Source organism: Theropithecus gelada, chromosome 9, assembly GCF_003255815.1.
Source record: "Theropithecus gelada isolate Dixy chromosome 9, Tgel_1.0, whole genome shotgun sequence".
In the NCBI taxonomy this organism is placed as follows: Eukaryota; Metazoa; Chordata; class Mammalia; order Primates; family Cercopithecidae; genus Theropithecus; species Theropithecus gelada.
Window position 1 is genome coordinate 73,096,920 of NC_037677.1, and position 27,376 is coordinate 73,124,295.

Here is a 27,376-nt window from a genome sequence, read left to right on the forward strand (position 1 = left end):
CCTTTTTGAATAATTTTGAGCTCTGAGCTAAATCCTTTGCTTTTAAAAAATTAATTTGGGGAATGATAGACACAACTAACCTATATATTTCAGGTTCCTAGTTCCTTCCACAGCACATGGAAAACCTCACTTCCCAATGCACTTGCAGTTAGGCAGAATCACAGGGCCTAGTTCTGTCCAGTGAAATGTGAGCAGGGCTGAAAAACCGTATAGTCCCCTTTCTTCACTGTAACAATCAAGGAAGTCTTGAATTGAGATTTTGAGATAACAGAGCAACAAAATCAAAAGACCTTAAATTGCCAAGTCACCTTGTGGAAGACAACTGAAGAATCACTCAAATCCCCTGGGTCTGCATGAGGAAGAAATTAACTTTTATTGTGTAAAGGCATTGAGAGATTGGAGTTGTTTGTTACCTCATAATAGCCTAATCTATCCTGATTACAACTAACTTCAAAAACATACAGGGCCCAAACAACTGTTAATTTCTCAGATACTCTGCTTACTACTAGGCTATTAAAGAAATGCATATAAAAAGAATATTGAATGGAACTACTGTAAAATGACATCAGAGATTAGAATATAACCTTTTTAATTTTTTAATTCTTCAAATTTTCTCTACTTTGGAGAGTTGTTTAAAAAATTAAAAACAGAAAATTTAAACATCCCTCCCCACAGCATATGCCCCTTTTCCAGAAAAGACTTGAATGTGTAGGTATTTGGTTTTGTTTGTTTGTTTTCATTTAAGGAAGAGTTGCTTAGGGTTGGAGACTGAAAATTGCAGCTGGGACCTGAGATTTGAGATATAAAATCTTCAATCCTGTTTTATAAAAATGTGTCTAGAGAGGATTGAATTAAAGCCTTTGGAGGCCCAAGCCCTGGAGATATTTTGTTTGGCCCTGACCCCTCTATCTATATGTAATTCAATATGGCAAAGCAAAGTCATAAATATGTGTAAGGAATTCTAACCAAGTTTAGATGTTTTTTCTTATAACTACGCTGTTGTTCCTTGTTTCTCTTTCTTATTTTTTAAACCATCAAAGATTAAACTGTTTTCACAAGACATTTTTTTGTCCATTATTTTGCTATAGCCCTAAGCACTGTGCCTGTATAACTTAGAACAAACTACCATCAAGTGATCAAATAAGGTTTATGTAGTCACTAAATTTCAGTATGAAATTGAGAAGAGTCATACATATAAAAGAAGATAGTTTATCTTACAGAATAATCAAATTAGGCTCTTCTTAGATATTTAGAGCAAGATAGATATAATATCCAAAATAGTTTCAAAAATCAACAAACAAAGTAATGTAAGTTTTATTTATAGAGAATCAGTTTCTAGCCTTGCTTCTGGAGTTTTCAGCCAAATAGAGCTACTCATGTGCAATCCTGCCAATAAAAATGGACTAAATCCCACTAGCAAACACTGTCTTCAGCGTTCTGCCTTTCCTTCATCCTTGCTTCTTGCTCTCACCTACTCTACCCAAATTCTGAACTTTGGATGTTGGCACTTTTGAACTTGATCGAAAAGAATTTGTTCTCTGGTTTTCAAGCCCTGGCATGCCTCAGGATTCTGAGTGTACACGGCCTGATGCCCATCCTGTTCTGCTCCTGTTTTGAAGAAAAACTATTATAGCTACTATTTAGTGAACAATTGCTATATGCTAGGCATGTGCTGAACACTTAATATGCATCACCTCAAAATAATATCCACCACAGCCTGACTGATGAGTATTTTTACCATCTTATAGTGATTGGGGCATCTGAGGAACTTGAGAAAAATTAAATGGCAAGAGACCAGGATTTGATCACGGCAATTCTATACTTTTAACTACTACTTATATCATCCCTGCAACCATATTTTCATTAAAAATATGTATTTACCAAGCACCTACTATGTTCTAGGTTCTGTGCTAAATAATGATTCTACAGATGTGAACATGTAGACAGGGTCTTTAATTTCCTGGCAATTGCATTTTAATGAAGATTATGTCATAACATGTAAAATAAATAAATAATCCATTTTCAAAATTGGCCTTTAAAAATAGATTAAAGTGATGTGGAAGGACTGGAGGGGTATGTGGCCACATTCGATGGGTAGGGAGGAAAGGAACATTGAGAAGGAACCAGTCATTTGAAATTTTGGGCCCTGAACATTCCAGACAGAGGGAATTACAAGTTTACAGATGCAAGGTCAAAAGTGAGCAAACTATCTTCAAGAAATAAAAAGTCATCTAGTATCACCAACTTAGTGATAAGAGAGGTAGACAGAGTTAGAGTTGCTCCTACAGGGCCTTGCCACCTATGCTAAGAGAATTTAATTCTAGGTCCAATGGGAACCACATTTTAAGGAGGGACGTGGCATAATTGTAACCTAATTTTTTAAAGTATAGGTAGGCCGGGCGCGGTGGCTCAAGCCTGTAATCCCAGCACTTTGGGAGGCCGAGACGGGCGGATCACAAGGTCAGGAGATCGAGACCATCCTGGCTAACACGGCGAAACCCCGTCTCTACTAAAAACACAAAAAATTAGCCGGGCGAGGTGGCGGCGCCTGTGGTCCCAGCTACTCGGGAGGCTGAGGCAGGAGAATAGCGGGAACCCGGGAGGCGGAGCTTGCAGTGAGCTGAGATCTGGCCACTGCACTCCAGCCTGGGCGACAGAGCGAGACTCCGTCTCAAAAAAAAAAATAAATAAATAAATAAATAAATAAAGTATAGGTAATGCATCCTTTTTAATCATGGAGAGAGGTGCAAGAAAGATATAAAAGCATAAGGTAAAGAGACCAAAGCACAAAAAGCCTAAAAAAAAAAATAGATTTTTGTACCCTCAGCAATCTGTTCTATCCTAGGAAATAATGGAATATGTGGGAGATGAAGCATCAGATTTTAATTTACTAATATTTAATGATATTAACATCTCTGACTGTCATCTCTTCAGGCTTGGATATCCTCTCAAGGTCAAATACTTGCTCTCATATTGGCACTCTAACATTATGGTTTCAGAATTCCAGGTAACCCCTGCAATAAATTCCAGGGTCTACAGTTTCTACTCACAAAGGATATTGTAGGTGGAAAATGAATACATTACAACCAAATTTATTAGGCACTGCATATTGAGAAAGCAAAACACACAGAATCCTTATAATCAAAGACTTATCTTCTTTTATGGAAGGAAAAAAGATGGTGCCCACATGTACAAAATCCATCTGGACAGACTTTATAGAGATGTCATTTTACTATTCAATGTTTTCTTTTGTAATAAAACTCAGAAGGCACAGTGCTGTAAAAATACATACTTTTTAAACTCTGAGACTTTGTTCATAAGAAAATGAAATGAATCTTTTCACAATCCATAGGAATTTGGTTATAGAATGTACAAGTCACCTTTGTAGCAACTACAAATAAATTTCCAAATTCCTTTCAGACATACCCCACCCTACTGCAGCTTCCAAGGTTGAGAGAAAAAAAAAAGTATCAAAGTTAAAAACATAAGACTACAACCAAATCTTAACAATTTTCTTCTTTAATCCATGGCATAAAATCTCATATTAACTAGTTTATGAGGAGTATCATGAGAAATAACTAACAAGCTTAAAATCTGGAAATTCAAATATAGAGGGAAAACACAGGAACTAAGGTGACTTCCAGAATAAATATGAGTGTCCTAGAAGTAACAAAAAAAAATATTCAGTGTATTTTAACAACTAAACTGCAGGGTAACTTCATGCCCCTGGGAAAAAGAAAATCTTTATTTTTTCATAAAAGGATAAAGAACACACACATTTTGAGAACAATAAAAACTGTAACTATGGAAAGGCCATCTGGGCAACTAGATTATCTCTACAATACACTCTTCACTATTTTATTTAGTTGTATTTTAAGTACCTCAGTAAATTAAGTTTCCATTCACTCTCCTTAAAAATTTTCTACCAAACCATTAGGTATTATTGCTAATCAGTAACCAATAATCCCTACCAACTAGTTTAAAGTATGCCACATGCCTGTGTCTTACTGATATTCTTATTCACATTTTTTTCACTAGGACCATCTTATCAAAATAACATTTTTTATAAAGGTTAAAGTTCTAATTGGGAAAATAGTAGCTGGCAGTGGCTTAGCGGTGAGTTAATCTCTAAGACTCAAGGAGAAAAATTAAATTACCTATAAGGTCTCCTCTCATTTTTTATTAGTTGTAAAATAAATAAATATCCAGGAGAGATTCCTTTTCCTTCATGGGCACCATTTGGGGTTGGGGTATTTGGGGAACTGGAATTCCCTGGGCTGCCTGAGAGAGCCGAAGGCTTCCCACTTTCTCTAACTCATACCTGACAAGAAAAACAACATTCTCATCAAGCTCACTCTGCAGCAGCATGTCGCAGTAGAAAATATGCAGAATGAGAAGTCAGAAGACTTATGTCTGGTCTCCGTTCTGCCAGGATCTCGTGGTTTGACCATGAGCAAGCCCCTTAGGCATCTTGAAACTCAGCATCTTCATTCACACAATGAACTGTAGCCAAGGATCCCTCCAACCTCAAAATTTTATAATATGATGATACTCAGCTAAGAAACTAGAACTAGACAGTCCTAATTAAAATATTATACCAATAGTTATACAATACATGTGGCTGAATATGAAAATGTAAAAATTCATGCTGCCAATGAACATGTAAAATTTTAAAGTATGAAGAAGGGAGTTTTTGATAGCTTGAAAAAGTAGGACAAAACTTTCTTATATGTGAGACAGAACAGTGAGAAGAATTTGACCATGTTTGAATATTACTTCAAATCTCAAGTCTTATGGGTACTTTCCATTGTAAGAGAAAAATCAACAAATTTGAAGATGGGTGAATCTCAAGTCATATTATTATCATCTGTAAGAAATCAAAACTGAAAAACCCATAATTAGATCTCAAACTTCTTTTATTTGGCAAATCAAATTTCCTCTTCAAATATCATGGTAAATTAACAAACTTTATTCTCTTCTCATTTTTCTTGAAATTGAGAAATCATTAAAAGGCATAGGAGAGAAGAAAGATATAGAAGGGTGCTGAATAATCCATACCCTTAGTAGATATTCTGTAATTAAAAAGTTAGATTTGGGCAGGGCACAGTGGCTCACGTCTGTAATCCCAGAACTTTGAGAGGCCGAGGTGGGCAGATCACTTGAGGCCAGGAGTTCGAGACCAGCCTGGCCAACGTGATGAAACCATGTTTCTACTAAAAACACAAAAATTGGCTGTGCCTGTAGTTCCAGCTGCTCAGGATGCTGAGGCATGAGAATCTCTTGAACCTGGGAGGCAGAGGTTACAGTGAGCCATCACACCACTGCACTCTAGCCTGATCAACAGAATGAGACTCTGTCTCACAAAAATAAGGAAAAATAAATTTTAAAAAGTTGGATTTATTTGTTCTTCTCCTTCAAGACCAAGGTTTTGTGTTCCAATAAATTATTTTATTCCTGTATATGTAAATCCGTGGTTTCCAAACTTTTTTGATAAAGCACTGCATCAATTAGAAATGTTCATTATATGTCCCCAATATTTATTTATTTGTTAACTTATTAATAAGATTGCTTATTTATTACACACACCATTGTACATTATAAAACATACATACAAGTTAATTTGAAAAATCATTTAATGATGAAACATATCATATTTATTAATATTTTGCTTGCCACAATGCTTCATATTATCATTGGCATTGGCCTACATCTCAAAATACAATAAATATATTCAAGGCAAGGTTCATCATTAATAAAAGTAAATGTAAGCCTATATCTCAATGGAAGGGAGGAGCTGATTTCTTGTAAGTCTGAATTAGATAGATCATCACTGTTGTTAACCTCTTCCATTAGGCTAAGAATACAGTAGGAAATGTGTCAACTCCATCAATTTCCTGTTGTTGCTTACACTTGTATTGCTAGTATTGTCTTCTCTGCAGAAATCCCTGTAAGCCACTTTTCCATTCTGATACTTCCACTTGGTTAAAATTGGATAACAGAATCTTCAGTGCCTGAAGAGAACACACATAAACATCAACAAGAGGCAACACACTGGAAATGAAAGACGTATAAAGACCACACGGTAGCCCCTCCATACTGTGACTCTCCCAGTGTTTCCTCAGGATATCTCTGAAAGGGAGGACAAGAGACCAGCTGACCTCTGGGCAAATAAGGGCGCCAATTTCTATCTGTTTATTGCACATTTGCAGAGGCTTAGTTTCTTTTTTAATAAAAAAAAATAAGTGGAAGCTCTAATATTTATTCCTCATGGCCTACTTTGAAGACCAAGAGTATAAACAGTTGTGGTAGGTAGCTGAAGCTGTTATTGGAAGCTTTTGATATTTTGCTTGAATAGCAACAGGTCATGGCTATGCTCTAGGCACCCAGCTGCATGTGACTCCTACATTGTGATCAGTTGGGAACTTTCATAGAGCATTTTTTCCCATATTGTAACTAGATAATTATTTCTCCTGTGAGCTTCAACCATTCATGACTGTAAAAAAAATAACAACAAAAAAAAGCAGTTAAAGGTATTCGTTCATCTTGAACTCTTATTGTACTCTCAGGTTAACATAAGAGTATTCTTGAAGCCTCGATTATTCTGAGAAGGGCTGCAAAGGGTTATTTACTGGTTAAAGGTCACACCATTACACCTTTCAATTGCAGGAGTGATCCTAAAATGATTCGTGACACTGTGTGAGTGTAGATTCTATCTAAACTCCTTGTTTCTTTCGTACTATATTCTGTGTAATTTGTCTTAGTCTGCTTGGGCTGCCATGACAAAACATCATACACTGGTTGCCTTACATGACAGAAATCTGTTTCTCACGGTTCTGGAGATTGGAAAGTCCAAAATCAAGGTGTCAGCTGATTCAGTTCGGGCTCCCTTCCTGGCTTGCAAGTGGCCACCTTCCCAGTATCGGCTGACACCACCTTTCCTCAGTGTATGCATACGAAGACAGGTAGTGAGTTATCAGATGTCTCTTCTCATAAGGACACTAATACCATCAGATCAGGGCCCAGTTACTTCCTTAAAGGCCCTATCCCCAAATACAGTCATATTTGGGGATCAGGGTTTCAACACATGAATCTTGTGGGAACACAAAACTTCATTCTATAATATAATTGATATGGTTACTTTCAACAAATATTTATTGAATGCTTTCTATGTTCCTGGCACTATAACCAAGTTGCTGTTCTCACTGTAGGGGGAAAAGAGCAGACAATGCACATACACATGTTAACTTGTGTATTAAAAGGAAAATTAAAGTAAATTAAGGAGACAAAGAATGAGGGGGTTGAGAAAGGGGGCTATTTGTAGAATGGGTGGTGAGGGACTGCCTCTCCAATAGCAGACATGGGAGTAGCATCTGATGTAACTGAGGAGCAAGACTCTAAATATTTACAGGAGGAGGTTTAGTTCAAAGGTCAAGAGACAGGAGAGTGAGGTTGAAAGAGCAAAAGAAAGCCAGAGAATCTGTGACAAGATGTAGGAGAGGACAGTGGTAGAGTAGGAGGTAAGAGAGGTGAGGTGGCAAGCAGGTAAGACCTTGATGGACAGGGTCATGTTGTATTATATTCTGATAGCAACAGAAAGCCATTGAGCGTTTTGTTGCTGTTGTTGTTGTTTGTTTGTTTGTTTTGAGCAGACGAGTGACATGAATTATGATATACACTTTCAAAAAGTGTCACATTAAACGCTATCTGGATAACAGACTATAGGGGCAAGACTAAGAGTAGAAAGACAAGTTTAGAGGCTTTTTCGCAAATCCAAGTAAACAATGCTAGTTTGGAAGACAGTAGACCTGGGATCTGAAATACCTTCGGAAGATGGAGATATCAGGATTTCCTAATGGATTAGATATGGGATATGAAAGAAAGGGTAACAACATCAAAATCTTTGCTGGCTTGAAATAATTCTAGGGGCCAGGAGCAGTAGCTCACACCTGCAATCCCAGCACTTTGGGAGGCCAAGGCTGGTGGATCACTTGAGGCCAGGAGTTTGAGATCAGCCTGGCCATCTTGAGGAAACTCCATCTCTACTAAAAATGTGAAAATTAGCTGGGCATGGTCATGCACCAGTGGCTGTGGTCCCAGCTATTTGGGAGGCACCTTGAACCCAGGAGGTGGCGGTTGCAGTGAGCTGAGGTTGTGCTACTGCATTCCAGCTGGGTGACATAGTAAGACCCTGTATCAGAAAAAAAAAAAAAGAAAGAAAAGAAAAAGAAATAATTCTAGGGATCAAATCAAAAGAGGAATCTAAAATTAAAACCACTTAGAGGATGTGCTCTCCTACCACTCCATGCCTCCACACACAACTTTTCAAAGGTGCAATTAGTCATTTTTGCACTTGACTGTTTACCAGGTATTTCCTCCCTCATTATAATGTAAGCAAACTCCTAAAAGGCAGGACTTGTATTTATCTATGTGGTTCCCACTTATATGACCTGCACCAAGCTCAATGCCAGCCAGTTGCTGAGCCCTCGTTGCATTCTTTAAAGAATGAATGGGACCGGTCAGGAGAGGTTTCTCATGCCTGTAATCCTAGTACTTCGGGAGGCCAAGGCAGGTGGATCACCTGAAGTCAGGAGTTTGAGACCAGTCTGGCCAACATGGTGAAACCCTGTCTCTACTAAAAATACAAAAAATGAGTGGGGCGCAGTGGCGCATGCCTGTAAATCCAGCTACTCAGGAGGCTGGGGCAGGAGAATTGCTTGAACTCAGGAGGCAGAGTTTGCAGTGAGCAGAGATGGTCACTGCACTCCAGTGTGGGCAACAGAGCTAGACTCCATCTCAAAAAAAAAAAAAAAAGAATGAATGGGACCAGGTGTGGTGACTCATACATGTAATCCCAGCACTTTGGGGAGCCAAGTTGGAGGATGACGTGAGGGTGGAAGTTCAAGGTTATAGTGAGCTATGATAGTGTCACTGCAGTCTAGCCTGGGCCACAGAGTGAGACCTTGTCTCTAAAAAAGAAAAGAAAAAGGTCACTTCCAAGATGGCCGAATAGGAACAGCTCCAGTCTATAGCTCCCAGTGAGATCGATGCAGAAGATGGGTGATTTCTGCATTTCCAACTGAGGTACTTGGTTCATCTCATTGGGACTGATTGGACAGTGGGTGCAGCCCATGGAGGGCCAGCTGAAGCAGGGCAGGACATTGCCTCACCTGGGAAGTGCAAGGGGTCAGGGGATTTCCCTTTCCTAGCCAAGGGAAGCCATGAGTGACTGTACCTGGAGGAATTGCACACTTCTGCCCAAATACTGTATTTTTCCCATGGTCTTTGCAACTGGCAGACCAGTAGATTACCTCCCATGCCTGGCTCGTTGGGTCCCATGCCCATGGAGCCTTGCTTGCAGCTAGTGCAGCAGTCTGAGATCGACCTGGGATGCTGGAGCTTGGTGGGGGGAGGGGCGTCTGTCACTGCTGAGGTTTGAGTAGGCAGTTCTATGCTCACAGTGTAAACAAAGCAGCAGGGAAGCTTGAACTGGGCAGTGTCCACCACAGTTTCGTAAGGTCTACTGCCTCTCTAGATTCTAACTCTGGCGGCAGGGCGTATCTGAACAAAAGGTAGCAGACAGCTTCTGCAGACTTAAACGTCCCTGCCTGACAGCTCTGAAGAGAGCAGTGCTTCTCCCAGCACAGTGTTCAAGATCTGATAATGGACAGACTGCCTCCTCAAGTGGGTCCCTGACCCCCATGTAGCCTGACTGGGAGACACCTCCCAGTGGGGACCAATGGACACCTCATTCTGGTGGGTGCCCCTCTGGGATGAAGCTTTCAGAGGAAGGATCCGGCAGCAATATTTGCTATTCTGCAGCCTCTGCTGATGATACCTAGGAAAACAGGGTCTGGAGTGGACCTCCAGCAAACTCCAACAGACTTGCAGCTGAGGGGCCTGTTAGAAGGAAAACTAACAAACAGAAAGGAATAGCATCAACATCAACAAAAAGGACATCCACACCAAAACTCCACCTGTAGGTCACCAACATCAAAGACCAAAGATAGATAAAACCATAAAGATTAGGAGAAACCAGAGCAGAAAGGCTGAAAATTCCAAAAACCAGAATGTCTCTCCTCCTCCAAAGGAACACAACTCCTCACCAGCAAGGGAACAAAACTGGATGGAGAATGAGTTTGATGAATTAACAGAAGTAGGCTTCAGAAGGTTAGTAATAACAAACTTCTTGGAGCTGAAGGAGCATGTTCTAACCATTCTAACCCATCACAAGGAAGCTAAAAACCTTGAAAAAAGGTTAGATGAATGGCTAACTATAATAACCAGTGTAAAGAAAAGCTTAAATGACCTGATGGAGCTGAAAACCACAGTACGAGAACTGTGTGAAGCATACATAAGCTTCAATAGACAATTCGATCAACCAGAAGAAAGGATATCAGTGATTGAAGATCAAATTAATGAAATAAAATGAGAAGACAAGATTAGAGAAAAAAGAGTGAAAAGAAATGAACAAAGCCTTCAAGAAATATTGGACTATGTGAAAAGACCAAATCTATGTTTGATTGGTATACCTAAAAGTGACGGGTAGAATGGAACCAAGTTAGAAAACACTCTCCAGGATATTATCCAGGAGAACTTCCCCAACCTAGCAAGGCAAGCCAAAATTCAAATTTTGGAAATACAGAGAACACCATAAAGATACTCCTCAAGAAGAGCAACCCCAAGACACGTAACTGTCAGATTCACCAAGGTTGAAATGAAGGAAGGAATGTTGAAGGAAGCCAGAGAAAAAGGTCGGGTTACTCACAAAGGGAAGCCCATCAGACTAACAGCAGATCTCTCAGCAGAAACCCTACAAGCCAGAAAAGAGTGGGGGCCAATATTCAACATTCTTATAGAAAAGAATTTTCAACCCAGATTTTCCAACCCAGCCAAACTAAACTTCATAAGAGAAGGAGAAATAAAATCCTTTACAGACAAGCAAATGCGGAGAGATTTGGTCCTGCCAAAATCTCTCCACCAGGCCTGCCTTACAGGAGCTCCTGAAGGAAGCACTAAACATGGAAGAGAACAAACGGTACCAGCCACTGCAAAAACATGCCAAATTGTAAAAACCATTGACGTTATGAAGAAACTGCATCAATTCACTGGCAAAGTAACCAGCTGGCATCATGATGGTGGGATCAAATTCACATATAACAATATTAACCTTAAATGTGAGTGGGCTAAATGCCCCAATTAAAGTACACAGACTGGCAAAATTGGATGGAGAGTCAAGACCCATCGGTGTGCTGTAGTCAGGAGATCCATCTCATGTGCAAAGACACACATGGATCCAAGGTGAAGGGATGGGGGAAGATCTACTGAGCAAGTGGAAGGCAGAAGAAAGCAGAGGTTGCAATCCTGGTTTCTGATAGAACAGACTTTGAACAAATGAAGATCAAAAGAGACAGGGAAGGCCATTACATAATGGTAAAGGGATCAGAGCTAACTATCCTAAGTATCTATGCTCCAATACAGGAGCACCCATGTTCATGAAGCAAGTTCTTAGAGACCTACAAAGAGACTTAGACTCCCACGTAATAATGGGAAACTTTGGCACTCCACTGTCAGTATTGGACAGATCAACGAGATGGAGAATTTGGAGAATTGGCGGGGATGTCCGGGACTTGAACTCAGCTCTGGACCAGGCCAACCTAATACACATCTACAGAACTCTCCACCCCAAATCAACAGAATATACATTCTTCTCAGCATCACATCGCACTTTTTCTAAAATTGACCACATGGTTGGAGGTAGAAAACTCCTCAGCAAATGTAAAAGAACAGAAATCACAACAAACTGTTTCTCAGACCACAGTGCAATCAAACTGGAACTCAAACCCACACAATCACATAGAAACTGAACAACCTGTTCCTGAATGACTACTAGGTAAATAACCAAAGGAAGGCAGAGGTGAAGATGCTCTTTGAGACCAATGAGAACAAACACACAACATACCAGAAGCTCTGGGACACATTTAAAGCAGTGTGTAGAGGGAAATTTATAGCACTAAATGCCCACAAGAGAATGCAGAAGAGATCTAAAATCTACATCCTAACATCACAATTAAAAGAACTAGAGAAGCAAGAGCAAACAAATTCAAAAGCTGGCAGAAGGCAAGAAATAACTACAGTTCAGAGCAGAACTGAAGGAGACAGAGACACAAAAAACCCTTCAAAAAATCAATGAATCCAGGAGTTGGTTTTTTTAAAAGATCAACAAAATTGATAGACCACTAGCAAGACTAATAAAGAAGAAAAGAGAGAAGAATCAAACAGACGCAATAAAAAATGATAAAGGGGATATCACCACCGATCCCACATAAATATAACTACCATCAGAGAATACTATAAACACCTCTATGCAAATAAACTAGAAAATCTAGAAGAAATGGATAAATTCCTGGACACATACACCCTCCCAAGACTAAACCAGGAAGAAGCTGAATCTCTGAGTAGACCAATAACACGTTCTGAAATTGAGGCAATAATTAATAGCCTACCAACCAAAAAAGTCCAGGACCAGACAGATTCACAGCCAAATTCTACCAGAGGCACAACGAGGAGCTGGTACCATCCCTTCTGAAACTATTCCAATCAATAGAAAAGGAAGGAATCCTCCCTAACTTTTATGAGGCCAGCAACATCCTGATACCAAAGCCTGGCAGAGACTCAACAAAAAAAGGGAATTTTAGGCCAATATCCCTGATCGACATTGATGCGAAAATCTTCAATAAAATACTGGCAAACTGAATCCAGCAGCACATCAAAAAGCTTGTCCACCAAGATCAAGTTGGCTTCATCCCTGGGATGCAAGGCTGGTTCAATATATGCAAATCAATAAACATAATCCATCACATAAACAGAACCAATGACAAAAACCACATGATTATCTCAATAGATACAGAAAAGGCCTTCGACAAAATTCAACAGCCTTCCATGTTAAAAACTCTCAATAAACTAGGTATTGATGGAACGTATCTCAAAATAATAAGAGATACTTATGACAGACCCACAGCCAATATCATACTGAATGGGCAAAAACTGGAAGCATTCCCTTTGATAACTGGTACAAGACAAGGATGACTTCTCTCACCACTCCTATTCAACAAAGTATTGGAAGTTCTGGCCAGGGCAATCAGTCAAGAGAAAGAAAGAAAGGGTATTCAATTAGGAAAAGAGAAAGTCAAATTGCCTCTGTTTGCAGATGACATGATTGTATATTTAGAAAACCCCATTGTCTCAGCACAAAATATCCTTAAGCTGATAAGCAACTTCAGCAAAGTCTCAGGATACAAAATCAATGTGCAAAAATCACAAGCATTCCTATACACCAAGAACAGACAAACAGAGAGCCAAATGAGTGAAATCCCATTCACAATTGCTTCAAAGAGAATAAAATACCTAGGAATCCAACTTACAAGGGATGCGAAGGACCTCTTCAAGGAGAACTACAAACCACTGCTCAATGAAATAAAAGAGGACACAAACAAATGGAAGAACATTCCATGCTCATGGATAGGAAGAATCAATATCGTGAAAATGGTCATACTGCCCAAGGTAATTTATAGATTCAATACTATCCCCATCAAGCTACCACTGACTTTCTTTGCAGAATTGGAAAAAACTATTTTAAAGCTCATATGGAACCAAAAAACAGCCCGCATAGCCAAGACAATCCTATGCAAAAAGAACAAAGCTGGAGGCATCAAGCTACCTGACTTCAAGCTATACTCCAAGGCTACAGTAACCAAAACAGCACGGTACTTGTACCAAAACAGATATATAGACCAATGAAACAGAACAGAGCCCTCAGAAATAATACCACACATCTACAACCATCTGATCTGTGACAAACCTGACAAAAACAAGCAATTGGGAAAGGATTCCCTATTTAATAAAGGGTACTGGGAAAACTGGCTAGCCATAAGTAGAAAGCTGAAACTGGATCCCTTCCTTACATCTTATATAAAAATTAACTCAAGATGGATTAAAGACTTAAACATAAGACCTAAAAACCATAAAAACCCTAGAAGAAAATCTAGGCAATATCATTCAGGGCACACACATGGGCAAAGACTTCATGACTAAAACACCAAAAGCAATGGAAACAAGAGCCAAAATAGACAAATGGGATCTAATTAAACTAACGAGCTCCTGCACAGCAAAAGAAACTATCATCAGTGTGAACAGGCAACCTACAGAAGGCGAGGAAATTTTTGCAATCTATCCATCTGACAAACTGCTAATATCCAGAATCTACAAAGAACTTAAACAAATTTACAAGAAGAAAAAAAAAACCATGAAAAAGTGGGCAAAGGATATGAACAGACGCTTCACAAAAGAAGACATTTATACAGCCAACAGACACATGAAAAAATGCTCATCATCATTGGTCATCAGAGAAATGCAAATCAAAACCACAATGAGATACCATCTCATGTCAGTTAGAATGGCGATCATTAAAAAGTCAGGAAACAACAGATGCTGGAGAGGATGTGGAGAAATAGGAATGCTTTTACACTGTTGGTGGGAGTGTAAATTAGTTTAACCATTGTGGAAGACAGTGTGGCGGTTCCTCAAGGATCTAGAGCTAGAAATACCGTTTGACCCAGCAATCCCATTATTGGGTATATACCCAAAGGATTATAAATCATGCTACTATAAAGACACATGCACACGTATGTTTACTGTGGCACTATTCACAATAGAAGACTTGGAACCAACCCAAATGTCCATCAATAATAGTCTGGATAAAGAAAATGTGGCACATATACACCATGGAATACTATGCAGCCATAAAAAAAAGGATGAGTTCATGTCCTTTGCAGGGACATGGATGAAGCTGGAAACCATCATTCTCAGCAAAATTTCACAAGGACAGGAAACCAAACACTGCATGTTCTCACTCATAAGTGGGAGTTGAACAATGAGAACACATGGACACAGGGAGGGGAACATCACACACGGGGGCCTGTTGGAGGTGGGGTCTAGGGGAGGGATAGCATTAGGAGAAATACCTAATGTAAATGACGAGTTGATGGGTGCAGCAAACCACCATGGCACGTGTTTTCCCAGTACTCTAGAACTTAAAGTATAATAATAATAATAAAAGAAAAGAAAAAATACAAAGAAGAAAAGGATGACTGGATGTCCAAAGCTTTGAGCAATCTTGAAATTACATCTTATTAGAAACAGTTGAAGGAAATAGAGATACTGAAAAGGAAATAATTCATTAAATGGTAACTAGGGCTATAAAAGTCCTGTTTTCTAGCATATCCATTTGTATAATTTAGACTCCAAGACAAAACCAATTTTACTACTCCAAAGAATTGTTGGATCTCCTATACTATCAGCTCGTTTCGTTCATTCTTCTGTCAATAGAGTTTTACCCTGATCTGACATCCTAGCTATATCATACTTTTAATCTATTTAATTCTTAGAAAAGCATTATTTCTGCTAAAAATAATAGCTACCTCTAGCCCTTCATTACGCAAGCTCATGCAAAAAAAAAAAAAAAAAAGGTAAAACTGCAGTTACGTGTACAGATAATTTTCTTATCTTATTTCCAATGACTGCAGACTGCCTCTCCCATAAAGTTTTACCCTAGTTGTTAAAAGCTCTTCAAACTGATCTTGTCGCAGCTTATTTTCACCTCTCCTTGACATCAAGGGAAAAATGAAAAATAAGAGTAAAAAGACCAAAAGGAAGTGCAGAATAGTGATTGGCCTAGATCATCTTGACCACTGGAAGGTCTGAACTATTCAAAGGTGACCACACTTAGAGCTTGGTACACAGCAAACGCATAAATGTGCGGGTTTCTAATGTTGTTTACTTTAAAATTAAGTTCCTTACACCCTGTCGCTGAAATGTCACTAGCCTGGGGCCTCCAAAGGTGAACGTACAGAAGGCTGCAGTAAGGATGGAGAGTCTTTATGTAAACGACATGACAGGACACCAAGTCATGTGTGGTTTGTGATGTCAGCAGAACCCCCTGATGGAACCCTTGAGTTTCCATCACTTGGCTAGAGAACGTCCCTATAAGAAAAGGCTGACCCTTGACATCGCCGGAAACTTTCCCCAGACTTGGCGTCCATTTGCAGGAGATGCTCCCGCTGGAGCCCCCCGCGAGCCCATGAGGTGGATGGGTCCTGGGGAGACTTCCAGAAGGGGCGGCCCCTCGGGCCCTGCGCAGAGAAGGGCAAGGCCGCAGGCACTGGGGCCACAAGGGCCGGGTCCAAAGACCGGGGTCCCAGCAGGGCCCCCACGCGCCAGCGGGTGACAGCCCCGGGGGGCGGGGGGCGGCGGCCCAGGGCTCCCGGGACCGCCTAGGCGTTGGGGTCCCGCCTGAGGACTGTCCGGCAGGCTACGAGGATGGGGAGGGACCCGTGGTTCCCGCCCAGCAGGGCGGCGGCAGCCAGGCCTGGAGCGAGGTGGCGGAGCTCAGACAGTGGCCCGGGATGCGGGCGGGGAAAGCGGCCGAGGTGGGAGAGGGCGGGGTCGGCTGGGCGGGGCGGGGTCGGCGTCTCCCCGCGGCTTTACAAAGCCCGCGCCAGCCTCGGCCGCCCGGCGGGACCCAGAGCCGCCGCTGGAGCCTCCAGCGTCCCCAGGTAGCGCGGGCGTCGCGGGGCGGGGCGGGAGCGCGCCCGGGAGGAGCCGCGCCAGGGTGGGCGGGATTATGGGGGGGTCTCTCTGCCCACCCGCAGTCCCCACATCCGCAGACTCCTGAGGACGCGAGAGCTTGGAGCATCGCATCCCTCTGCACCCCTGAAAGGAGGGTGACCTGGTTACCTTTCGCTGACCTCCTGACAGCTAGCCCAGCTGCTCTGACAAAGCACAGGGCCGCAGAGGGTGCTTGCTTCCAGAATACTTTGGGTGTCTTGAGCACCCTCCTACCTAAGCGTCCCCCAGCGCGCGCGCGCACACACACACACACACACACACACACACACACACACACACACACACACAGGCGGAGGCGGGTGGCCAGAGAGATTAGAGGGATAAAGTCACTGTCAGTCAGAAAAAATAAGAATCTGGGCTGGACGTGCCACACTGGGGTCTTCTGAAAGTAGGTGCAGCATCTGCAGCTCCTCATGCCCGGCCTTAAGGTGATGCGGGATTGATTTTTCTTGGTTTGTTAGCTGTGAAATCCCCGGGCTGTAAAAAGGTTTGGGTCAGGAACTAGACTATGATTTATTGAGGCTTGCTTTGCCCTGCTATGCCACACCTTGTGGTGTCTGGGGTATTTTGGAGCACTCATACAAAGTTTGAATTGGTATTCAAGCGAGCTTGGTTTTTAATACTTGGGAATTAAAAAAAATGAAGATATGCATTCTTTTAGTTTAAATTGAGTTTTATTTTTCAATACACATGTATATATTTTAACAGAAGTAATCACTGGTGATGTCACTCAAAAGTAATCACTGGTGATGTCACTCAAATAGTGAGTCCACCAGGTGTGGCGTTGTTAGAATTTGAATTTGAAACTAAGTTTACCCTATAGTTTTAGAGAAATTGACTGCTTCTTTTTATGCACTGTAGTATTGGGAGGTATGTGTGCTGAGAATCCTGTCACATCATCTTGCTGTTGGTGAGAAGGTCTCCCCTGGTGTTGGCCACCTGACTTGGGACAAAACCCAAAATATATATTTTTTATCACTAGTGTTTCAGTGTGTGCAACTGTGCTTCTTGGGCCACTAACCTTAGTCTCTAGTGAGAAGAAATAGGTATCAAAAATGTGCCCGAGGCACATTTGGGAGCAAGGAGGAAGGCTGTAGATTTCTTTTTCCCCATTAAAGTTTTCATGTATTGGCAATTTAAACCCCAAAGCATTGTTTACCACCTGTCAGATGCACTCAGAAGTGTAAAGATTAACTAATAAAAGATTTGTAAAATGCTTCCTGAATCTAAAATTCTATAAATATGCTAAATAGTAATAATCCACCCATAGTTAAATTTATGTAGCTGCTTCTGCCATGCATATAAGATGATTTAGATGCATGTTTCCTGTCAATTAAACAATGAGTTTGGAGCAAAATAATGAGTTCAATTCACATCCTATGAAACTTTGAAATAAAATTTCTCCCATAAAGCAGCAACAGCAGAGAATCATAAAATAAGCTGCATTTCAAAAAGCTGTATATGAAATGGCATTTACCTTATGGTTGGGTGAAGAGGGACCCAGTGAACTTCTGAAACTAAGAAATATTCAGCCCTGGTTCATGTGTGTCTGAACCATCAACATTCCCTAACAGGGAGGGCATACAGGTTTTGTGGAACAGCCTCATAGCTTTCCAGTCTAATCCAAGAAATACACCTCTTTGTATTTTAAGGTTGAATTCAACCTGTGGTTTTGTTCATAGACAATGAAGAAAATCTGTATAGTTACTTGGATTAATTATTGATTCTTCCAATATCATGGGCTTGGTTTTGAGGCATCCTTAACACCAGCTATCATTTTAACATCCTGCAGATAACTGGTTTGTTCCCAGTTGATTTAGTGGCATATTAACATTTTTCTCTGAGCATGTTTTGAATAACAAAGTGTGTCATTCTTCTGTTTACTGACATCCTAGAGTAAAATCCGTTTCTTCTATGCTACTTTTAAGTATAAATACAGATACAGGTGAGCTTTCTTTTGTTTTAGATAGACAACTCTAGATTTATCACTAGCAGGTTATGCTGTGACCTTAATGAAGTTAAGGATGTCTTTTTTTTTGACACTTGTCCAATTTAGTGGACTTTTCTTTTCATTTCCTCCACTAGAATTTGGATGGGCAGTTGCTAAATAGACTCCATTCCCATATTCCACAACCTTCCCTCTGCCGCCACTCCTCCTTTATCCGAGTAACTTAAACCTCTGCTCTACTTTGTCTTAACTTGACAACAAGTTGTTACGGGTGAAAGTGCACTAGGTGAAAAATAAAAGAGCTTGCATTTCCGGAGCAGCTGTGATATACGAGGCACTGTGCCACAATATCTCATTAAATTCTTGTAATAATCTGGTGAAGTAGATGTTGTCTGTGTTTCACAGAAAAGAAAACTGAGGCTCAAAGAAGCTCTCATGCCCAAGGATGAACAGTTTATGAATAGAAAAGCCAGGATTTGAATCAATACAGTCTGGTACTTCCTGCTCCGTTGCAATCTCTAAGAAGAGTTCACATTCTGGACTGAAGTGTGGAAGAGTTCTTCTGTTAATTAGCCATTTGACCTCAGAGAAGTCCTTTAACCCTCTGGGCCTCTGGTTTCCTTTCACTAGTTTTGGATTAAATTATCTCTCAGAGATAGAAGAGACAGTTCCAGGATTTTGGATGCCAAGCACATAAGCTATTTCTCCCACAGAATCCCAGAATATGCTCTCCCTTCCCCTTTCTCCACCCCCTTCCTTCCCATTTTTCTTCTTTTCTTCCTTTAGGTCTAAGTAAATTGCACTTCCTCCAGGAGGCTTTTCTGAACTCCCTTCTGTTCTTCTCCATGTCAGCCCTCAGTGAACCCTCATGGAGCTGATTACAAACTAAAGTCTCTTATTTTTATTTGTTTAATATGATTGTTGTTTTTATCTTCTTCCCCATCCCTCCCTACTTCCCCATCAGAATGTAGGCTGCATAGGCCAGAACTCTGTTTTCTGACTTTTTTCATAACTGTATTCCCAGGGCCTAGCACAGTGATGAATGGCACATATTTGTTAGTCTGTATGTTTGAATAAATAATTATCTCTTATAAAAGACATGTGTGAATGGCTAATATATTGTCCCTTCCTTGGGAAAGCCTAAATGAAGCATCATTGATTTTACAGTGTTAGAGAGGGTGAGCCTGAATTATGAATGGAGATCTGAGCGCCGTAATGGAGATGACAGGGCCGTCCTCAGACACACAGGACAAATGGACACACTGCACCTAGTACAACCCCATATTTTATGGCAGAGGAAACTGAAGCTCAGAATGATAATAGAAATTTAGGTCTAGACAATACTTTAGAGATCAGCTAATAGTCTAAGCCATTGTTTTATTGATGAGCAAACTGAAGCCCCCCAAAACAGATCATAAACTATAGAACCTAAGCCTTCTGACTTATAAACCAGCATTCTTTTCACTCTGAGATCAAAAATAGTGAGAACCACACAGTCAACAGGAGTAAGGAGCTTTGGACAATGATGCTTTCTTTCAAAAATTCAAAAGAGACTTATGTTGCTCAGACCAATCCTGAATAGCAGCATTAGAACATCTTAATATGTATAGTCTATTTTCAAAGTTCTTCTGGTCTCTATAAACTTCAGTGACACATTTACTATTTTAATAATCCATCAAGCAGCCTTTTAATGCCTATCATTAGTTTACCAATTCTATTTAAATGCTTAGACAGTCCAAATAGAAAATTTACAGTGCTGAGCATTTAACACTGGTGTGATAGATTAAAGATACATTTCAAACATGATTGCTAGTTTGAACCTCAAAATATTGGTGGCTTATCTTTAAGCACAAAAATGATAACTTTTCTTCTCTAACATAGACAGCAATCCTTGCTAAAGTATTACATTTTATAAACAAACAGTTCTTAAAGTTTAGAGGGCATAAAAATCATCTGGAAGGCTTTTTAAAATCACAGATTGCTTGGAGCCATTCTGCACAGTTCTGAATTAATAGGTTTGAGATTGCCCCCACACAACTGCATTTTAACAAATACCTTTGGTGATTTCTCAATCAAACGGTCTGAAGATCTCATTTTGAGATCCAATAACAATTTTGGTATGTTTTTAATTTCCCCAGATTCTTCCTAAGAGGATATTTTAAAAAAAGATATTTGGGGAGGAACTCAGTGTGTTTGAATCCAGCTAATAGCAGAGATTATTAAAATTGTTTACTAGGTATGATGACATTTGTTTCCTTTGTAGCAAAAGTTGTGTGCGTGTGTGTGTGTAATCATGATGTGGCTACTAGACTTGATATTGGCCTCAAATCAAGCATGTTCAAAAATGTTTCTATTGGACCACAAAAATAAATTGATAAGTAGTAATAAGAGTTGAGTGTTAAGTTTCATGAGGAAATAGTGAAGTCCCTTGTTCTCCGGATGGTTACATTCTGTACAGTTGAGAGATAACATTAATATCCACGAAACATTCAGGATAAGTTTGCAAATCAAATACAGGATGCCTAGTTAAATCTGAATTTCAAATACATAACAAATCATGTTTTAATAAAATTGTATCTCCCCTATAATATTTTTATTTGCCAGATCTGGCATTCCTGATCAGAGAACATTAGTGTTCAGTGTCATTAGTTTCTAGAAGTAAGGGTGCTGAGCGGTTGTTGTTAAGCTTAATGAAATTGATAAACGCTCTGGACGTGCTCCTGAGAAAAATGCCCCCATGGCACATTCCAACAGGCCTCGCATTACCATCCCTTGGGTTCCAGGCTGCCGAAGCTCTCAGGGACATCAGGTCATCTATAATGGGGGACATCAGGTCATCTACAGTGGTAGACAGTGAGGCAAGCTCCTCAGGCCATTTTCTCTGGGCTGGAAAGGTCTGGAAGGTGACTGTGAAAAGTATAGTTGAACTAGGCCTTAAGGAGCAGAATTTAGCTGGATTGTGGGTGGGAAGACATCTGAAGCTTTGAGAGGAGGCAGATTCCCTCAGGCCCTGAGGGTATTTAGTGCAGAATACTGAGAAATCAGCTTGGGCAGGTTAAAAAAAACAAAAAAACAAAAATCAAAACTGGATTGTGGACATTCTTAAGTTTTAAAGGGTTTCGACTGCCCATGTTGGAAAATAAAGAGTCTTCATTGATATGTCAGTGGGGAGAACATGATCGAACAAAAGGAGAGAATAAGAAAATCATAGGAAGCCCAAGCTTCCTATGTCAGGCCTAAGCCCAAGTCAGTCAGCCTGGTACAAGCTCCTCATTTACGAGCTATGAGGTCTTCGACGTGTGAGCAACTTCTGTGAGTCCCCATCTCCTGAGCTGTGAATTGGGAATAATAATAGAAGCTACTAATGGGGTTGTTGTGCGAATAAAATGAAGTTGTTTGGTGCTTAGCACAGTGTGTGATACTGCATAAATATTCAATTAATGGTGCATAAGTACTATGACATGCTCCTGCTGCCCCAATATTGTTCAAGAAAGAGAAGTCTCAGCAACCTGCTTGAACCTGATTTTTTTTTTTATTTTGGGGAAGTAAAAAAAAAGAGGAAAATGATTGATTACTGGATTTGAATATAGCTTTAAAATCTCCCTTTTCCAAGTTGAAATTGCATTAACAAAAAACAGTAAGGGCAGAAACAAGTGAGCAAAATGCCGTGTGTACTTCTGAGATTTTTAAAATAAGTACATTCAACCCTTTATTATTTCTCCTAAGAGGAAATATGATGGATAGTTCAAATAATTTACTCTGATCCAAATAAACATTTTAAAATTATATATGTTACTCTTAATAGCAGTTTGCCATCTTTTTTGGCCAATATTTAAATTAATCAGCATGTGATTGTTGTTCCCCAAAGCCTTTTAAACAGTAAGAGAAAATGAGGTTATCAGAGATAATTTACAAAGCAGCCAGGTTCCCCTTGAGTAGGTAATAAGGCTGACCACTAATTTTGGAAATGATTTCTTGGGTGCTCTGGAGTCAGACTGCTTAGGTTCCAATCTCTGGTGGCTCCTCCCCCAGGTCAGTCATTTTGCTTCTCTAAACCTCAGTTTCTTCCTATAGGTAAAATAAAAGTAGTAACATTCCTTCCTCAAAGGGTATGTGCACTGAGTCCTCAGTAAGGTGCCTGGTACACAGTAAGCACTTGCCAGCATGTAAAAATTTCCCAGCATGAAATTTTATGATCAAAGCAACATAGTCATCTTACTGGTATATTATTTTCTTTAATATACTCATAAAGAATTTAGTTCAGGAAAGCGTCTAATAATGTGGGAGCTATTTATGATCTTTAGTCACAGCTTAATGTATTGATGTACCCAACCAGGGTTGTTTAGAGCATTTTCCAAGCCATAGAGTAACATTGTACTCCATGTACTCTAAGCCATAGAGTACAATATTACTCTATGGCTTGGAAAATTTGAAAGAATTTTTAGCTGCAATTTTCGTTACGTGTTTCTTTTTTTTACTTGTCTATCTTCAACTGTAACAGGGCAATTGGTGCCTTTCTAAAGAGCTTTGGGTTTCTTACGCATTAAAGTGTCTGGGCCCTAGAATTTACTTGGCTCATAAACTTATGAGACAGAACAATACAAGACTGGTTTAAGGTACATTATAGTTGCATGTATGACAGTGAGTTTTTATTTGGTTTTGCTAGAGAACACCTCCCACAGTGCCTTAAAGATAGTAGACTCAAATATTTATTGAATGAATTTAATGTATAATAAGATGCATTGCATTTTTTTTCCTGAGGATATCTTTATCTCACATTAGAAAATCTAACTTTAAAAAAAAAGAGAGAAGGAAAGATCATACAGATATTTCTAGACCGAAGTATTATTGAAAATGTGAACTTGGAGATCTACCATTTGTATTTTCTGGAAGTGCTATCATTTTCACATGCCTGTTTCTCCCATAGGGTCTTTGCATTAGCTCTTCCGTTTCTCTGGAATATTCTTCCCTCAGATGGTGCTTCCCAGATAAGATATCACCTCTTCAGAGAAGTCCTCCCTGACCACCTAATCTCACTCACTTTCTATTACGTCTCTTTGTTTTATTTATTGTAGTATATTACTATGTGATTGTTTCATTTTTTTAATTGTTTATCCTCATCCTTACTGGACTAGAAGTACCCTGAGGTCAGAGGTCAAGCCTACATGTTTACTGTTATCTTCCTAGGATCTAGTATAGTGTCAGGCATTTCACAGATACTCAACAAATATTTTGTCAATTTGTTGAATTAATAAAGATCAAGATACGATTTTTTAGTGTTATCCTAACGCATAGCAGTAATTTCTAATCTTTTGAGTCACATTTACCTTAAAGAATTGGATTAAAATTTTGACACTCCTCCTTAATGAAAATTTAAGTACACGACTTTTTGCCTACAATTTAAGTTCATGGATCTCAGGCTAAGAACCTCAGTTCTAAAGGTGTATATACAAATATTAAGAAAATCAAATTGCACTATTGAGCTAAATGTCACCAAAAAATTAATTACTACAAATGAATTATAAATTTTAATGCTCATATTTTTACAGTAACCAATTACATGTTGCCTTTGGAGAATTTTGCAACCCTCCAGAGGAAAAAAAAAGACTACCTATAAATGTTATATATTTTATTTATATGCTGGAAAGGATTTAGGGCCTATAGAAAAAGGCTAATAAAAATATATACCGTACAGCAATATAAAATGTATTTCAAGTAGGTAAGAAAAAATGAGTCAAAGGAAAAAAATAAGGGTAAGAACATAAGATAGGGTCATGAGAGAGATTCATACTCAAAATTTATGTCATGAAATTCAACACTCTTTCTAGAAGATAGTAACAAATTTTGTTCTCAGTATTTGAGCAGCCAATGCAAAGGAGAAAAAAATCAGTTATGCCTTGCAGAGGGTCATATTTTATGTATACTTATACATGAATATATGTATATGTATATAATAGAAACTGCCTCTTAAAAGAAGAAAGCTTGAGTATTGTAATAAGGAATAAAGAGATATATTTCTGGTGTTTTGTTTTTGGCATGTGCCCTTGTAGCTGAGCCTGAAATAACCCATTAAAAAATGCTTTAAAATGACTAGCACTTTGAATGTTTATAATTAAGGTTTTATGGCTTATTGTAATTTTTGTCAGCAGTAGACCTTTGGAAGGAGGCCTCATTACACCAGTAAGGAGAGATGGAGCTTGTGTAATGAAGACAATGGGTTTTCTCCGTTTTCTTACAGTCCCTCTTTTTACCTAACCAAGCAGAGAGACACTTCCCCTCCATCACTCCACCATTTCCTTTGTTGCACACTATTTAGTAAAAAGCCAGAAGCTCTCATTCTCTCCTTAAGAGGCATGCACCTAGGACATTGACTAAAGCAAGTTATTCCTGCTAACCTTAGTTTCCTTGGATAGGAGTCTATCTGGGACTTCTATGCCTTCTTTATTTGAGAGAGCAAATACAATAACTAGCTTCTTAGAACATTATGTGGATTTGTGGCATTCTCTGAGGGGCTATAAATGGATCACATTGACAGCTTTATTTGTCATTCTTAAATGGAATGTGTTTTTTTTTCCCCTTTGTGTTAGATCAAAATCAGATGACATTTCTTATTTCAATGTGGAATGTTTTTACTCTCATAATTGCAAAAATGCATTCATAACTGATACTATTCTAATTTACAAAATTTGTGTTTCATGATTTGGGGGCATGAGAAAAATGTGTCTGAGGGAAAACATCTTATGCAACATTTATGTTTCGCCTATTTATTGAGATCCTGATACAGTTGCTAGAATTCTGTCACCATATGGAAGCAGAGACAATTATATTGCATTTGATGACATGAATTTTAGAAGCTAAGATATAAAAAGGCATATCCAGCAGAATATCTACAATCCAGAGACTTAGGCATTTTTGAAATCTCTTCTCTCCTTTGTGTCCCCAGCATGTCTGTGGACCTTGTCCTCCTTTCCTCCCCTTGCAATGACTGCTATTCAATATATACAGTAGCAAAAATGAAGATAATAGGACTGGAAAATACTACCTTCATATCTTAGCACACATCTTATATCATAAAACCAGTTGCATCTGCTCAGGTGAAATGTTTCATTCAGAAACCCCTATCATTCCCATTCACCCACTACTAAACCTGAATGAGAACGGAAATCTTCCTCCTTTCATTTCTTATATCCATTCAAAGCTCTCAGTGCTCTTGTGACTGACCCCAATTCTGTGCAAAATGTACTCCTAGCCTGGCATTTAAAAATCCTGGGTTGGTACATGTTTCTCACTGAATTTATGTCCTTTCATACTGATTTCACACACTCACACTTTCAAAAAAGTTGTCTCTATTGATAATCTACTATGTGTTAGACACCGAATTGCATCAGATACTCCCTTCCTCCATTTGGCCTATGGACTAGGAAAGGAAGACAGACAGTAAAAGAATGACACACATGAATATGAAATCGAAACTGTTCTAAGTGCTACAAAAGAGAGATAGAAGGTTCTGTAAAATGAGATCCAAATGATGCACAGGCATCAACTAGACCAGGCATATAGGCAGAAGGCATGCTACACAGGGAAGTCCTCTAGCAGGAGACAGAACAGGCAGCATGAAAGACTGAGGGAAGGTCGGGCGCGGGGGCTCGTGCCTGTAATTCCAGCACTTTGGGAAGCTGAGGCGGGCGGATCACAAGGTCAGGAGTTTGAGACCAGCCTGGCCAAGATGGTGAAACTCTGTCTCTACTAAAAAAACATTACAAAAATTAGCCGGGCATGGTGGCAAGCACTTATAATCCTAGCTGCTTGGGAGGCTGAGGCAGGAGAATTGCTTGAACCCAGGAGGCAGAGGTTCCAGTGAGCCGAGATTGCACCACTGCACTCCAGCCTGAGTGACAGAGGAAGGAACAAGACTTCATCTCCATCTCAAAAAAAAAAAAAATTACTGAGGGAAGGCCACAATGTCCGGAGTACAGAAGAGGAGTGAACTGCTTAAGTCTGGAGATGTCATCAGGTCCATCACCATGGGAGCCTTTTTAGCCATATCAAGAAATATGCCTTTATCCTAGGACCAGTGAGAAGATTGAGGATTTTGGTTGTTTTGGTTTTTTTGGTGGGGGGTAGGGAGTGCTGTAGTTAGTTACATCATCAATTTTACATTTCGAAAATATATTTCTGGCTACCATGTGGAATATGGGTTGGCAAGGGGAAAATGTATGCAGATCAGTGAAATATTTCAGTAGAGAGATAGTGATACCCTGGCCTAAAGGAGAAGGATGAGGTGTTAGTGACTTCTGAAAGGTGAGTGGATTCAAGAGATATATAGGAGGTAAAATTGACAGGCCACCTTCTGTGTTATCTATGTGCACCCCATGAGGAAGTGTCAGGGAACAATGGAGGAGGAACGTGTGTGTGTGAAAACAGATGCTAAGCTCAGTGTTGGACATGTTGAGTTTGAGATGTCTCGAGACATCACCGGAGACAGCAGACAGACAGTGGATTATGGGTGTGGGGCTTGTCAAAGATATAAACTTCTGACTCATCGTGACATTCATAGGTCTGGAGGCAGATATGATTGCTTAGAGAAAGATAATGAAGCAAGTGATAGAAGAAAACACTGAGACCAAAATGCCTGGAGGAAATTAAACCCATAATGGCCCAGTAGTGAAAGAGCCCACAGAGGATGAAAGACAGCAAAAGAAACAGAAGGAAACCCAGGGATTCCTGGGTCATGGTGGGCAGAGG

At 39.8% G+C, this 27,376-nt stretch overlaps 1 protein-coding gene across 5 annotated transcripts in view; it reads left to right on the forward strand.

Moving 5' to 3' along the window:
- The first annotated feature begins 16,540 nt into the window (after window positions 1–16,540).
- The window catches only part of RHOBTB1 (Rho related BTB domain containing 1), a 131,057-nt gene continuing 120,221 nt past the window's right edge, over window positions 16,541–27,376 (forward strand). For 3 of the 5 annotated variants that reach the window (XM_025397222.1, XM_025397219.1, XM_025397225.1), the window contains exon 1: window positions 17,022–17,111. The gene's annotated coding sequence lies outside the window, so the exon portion shown is untranslated. Of the gene's footprint in view, window positions 16,611–17,021; window positions 17,112–27,376 lie in introns of those variants that run through there. The other 2 variants (XM_025397223.1, XM_025397216.1) reach the window with 1 other exon arrangement.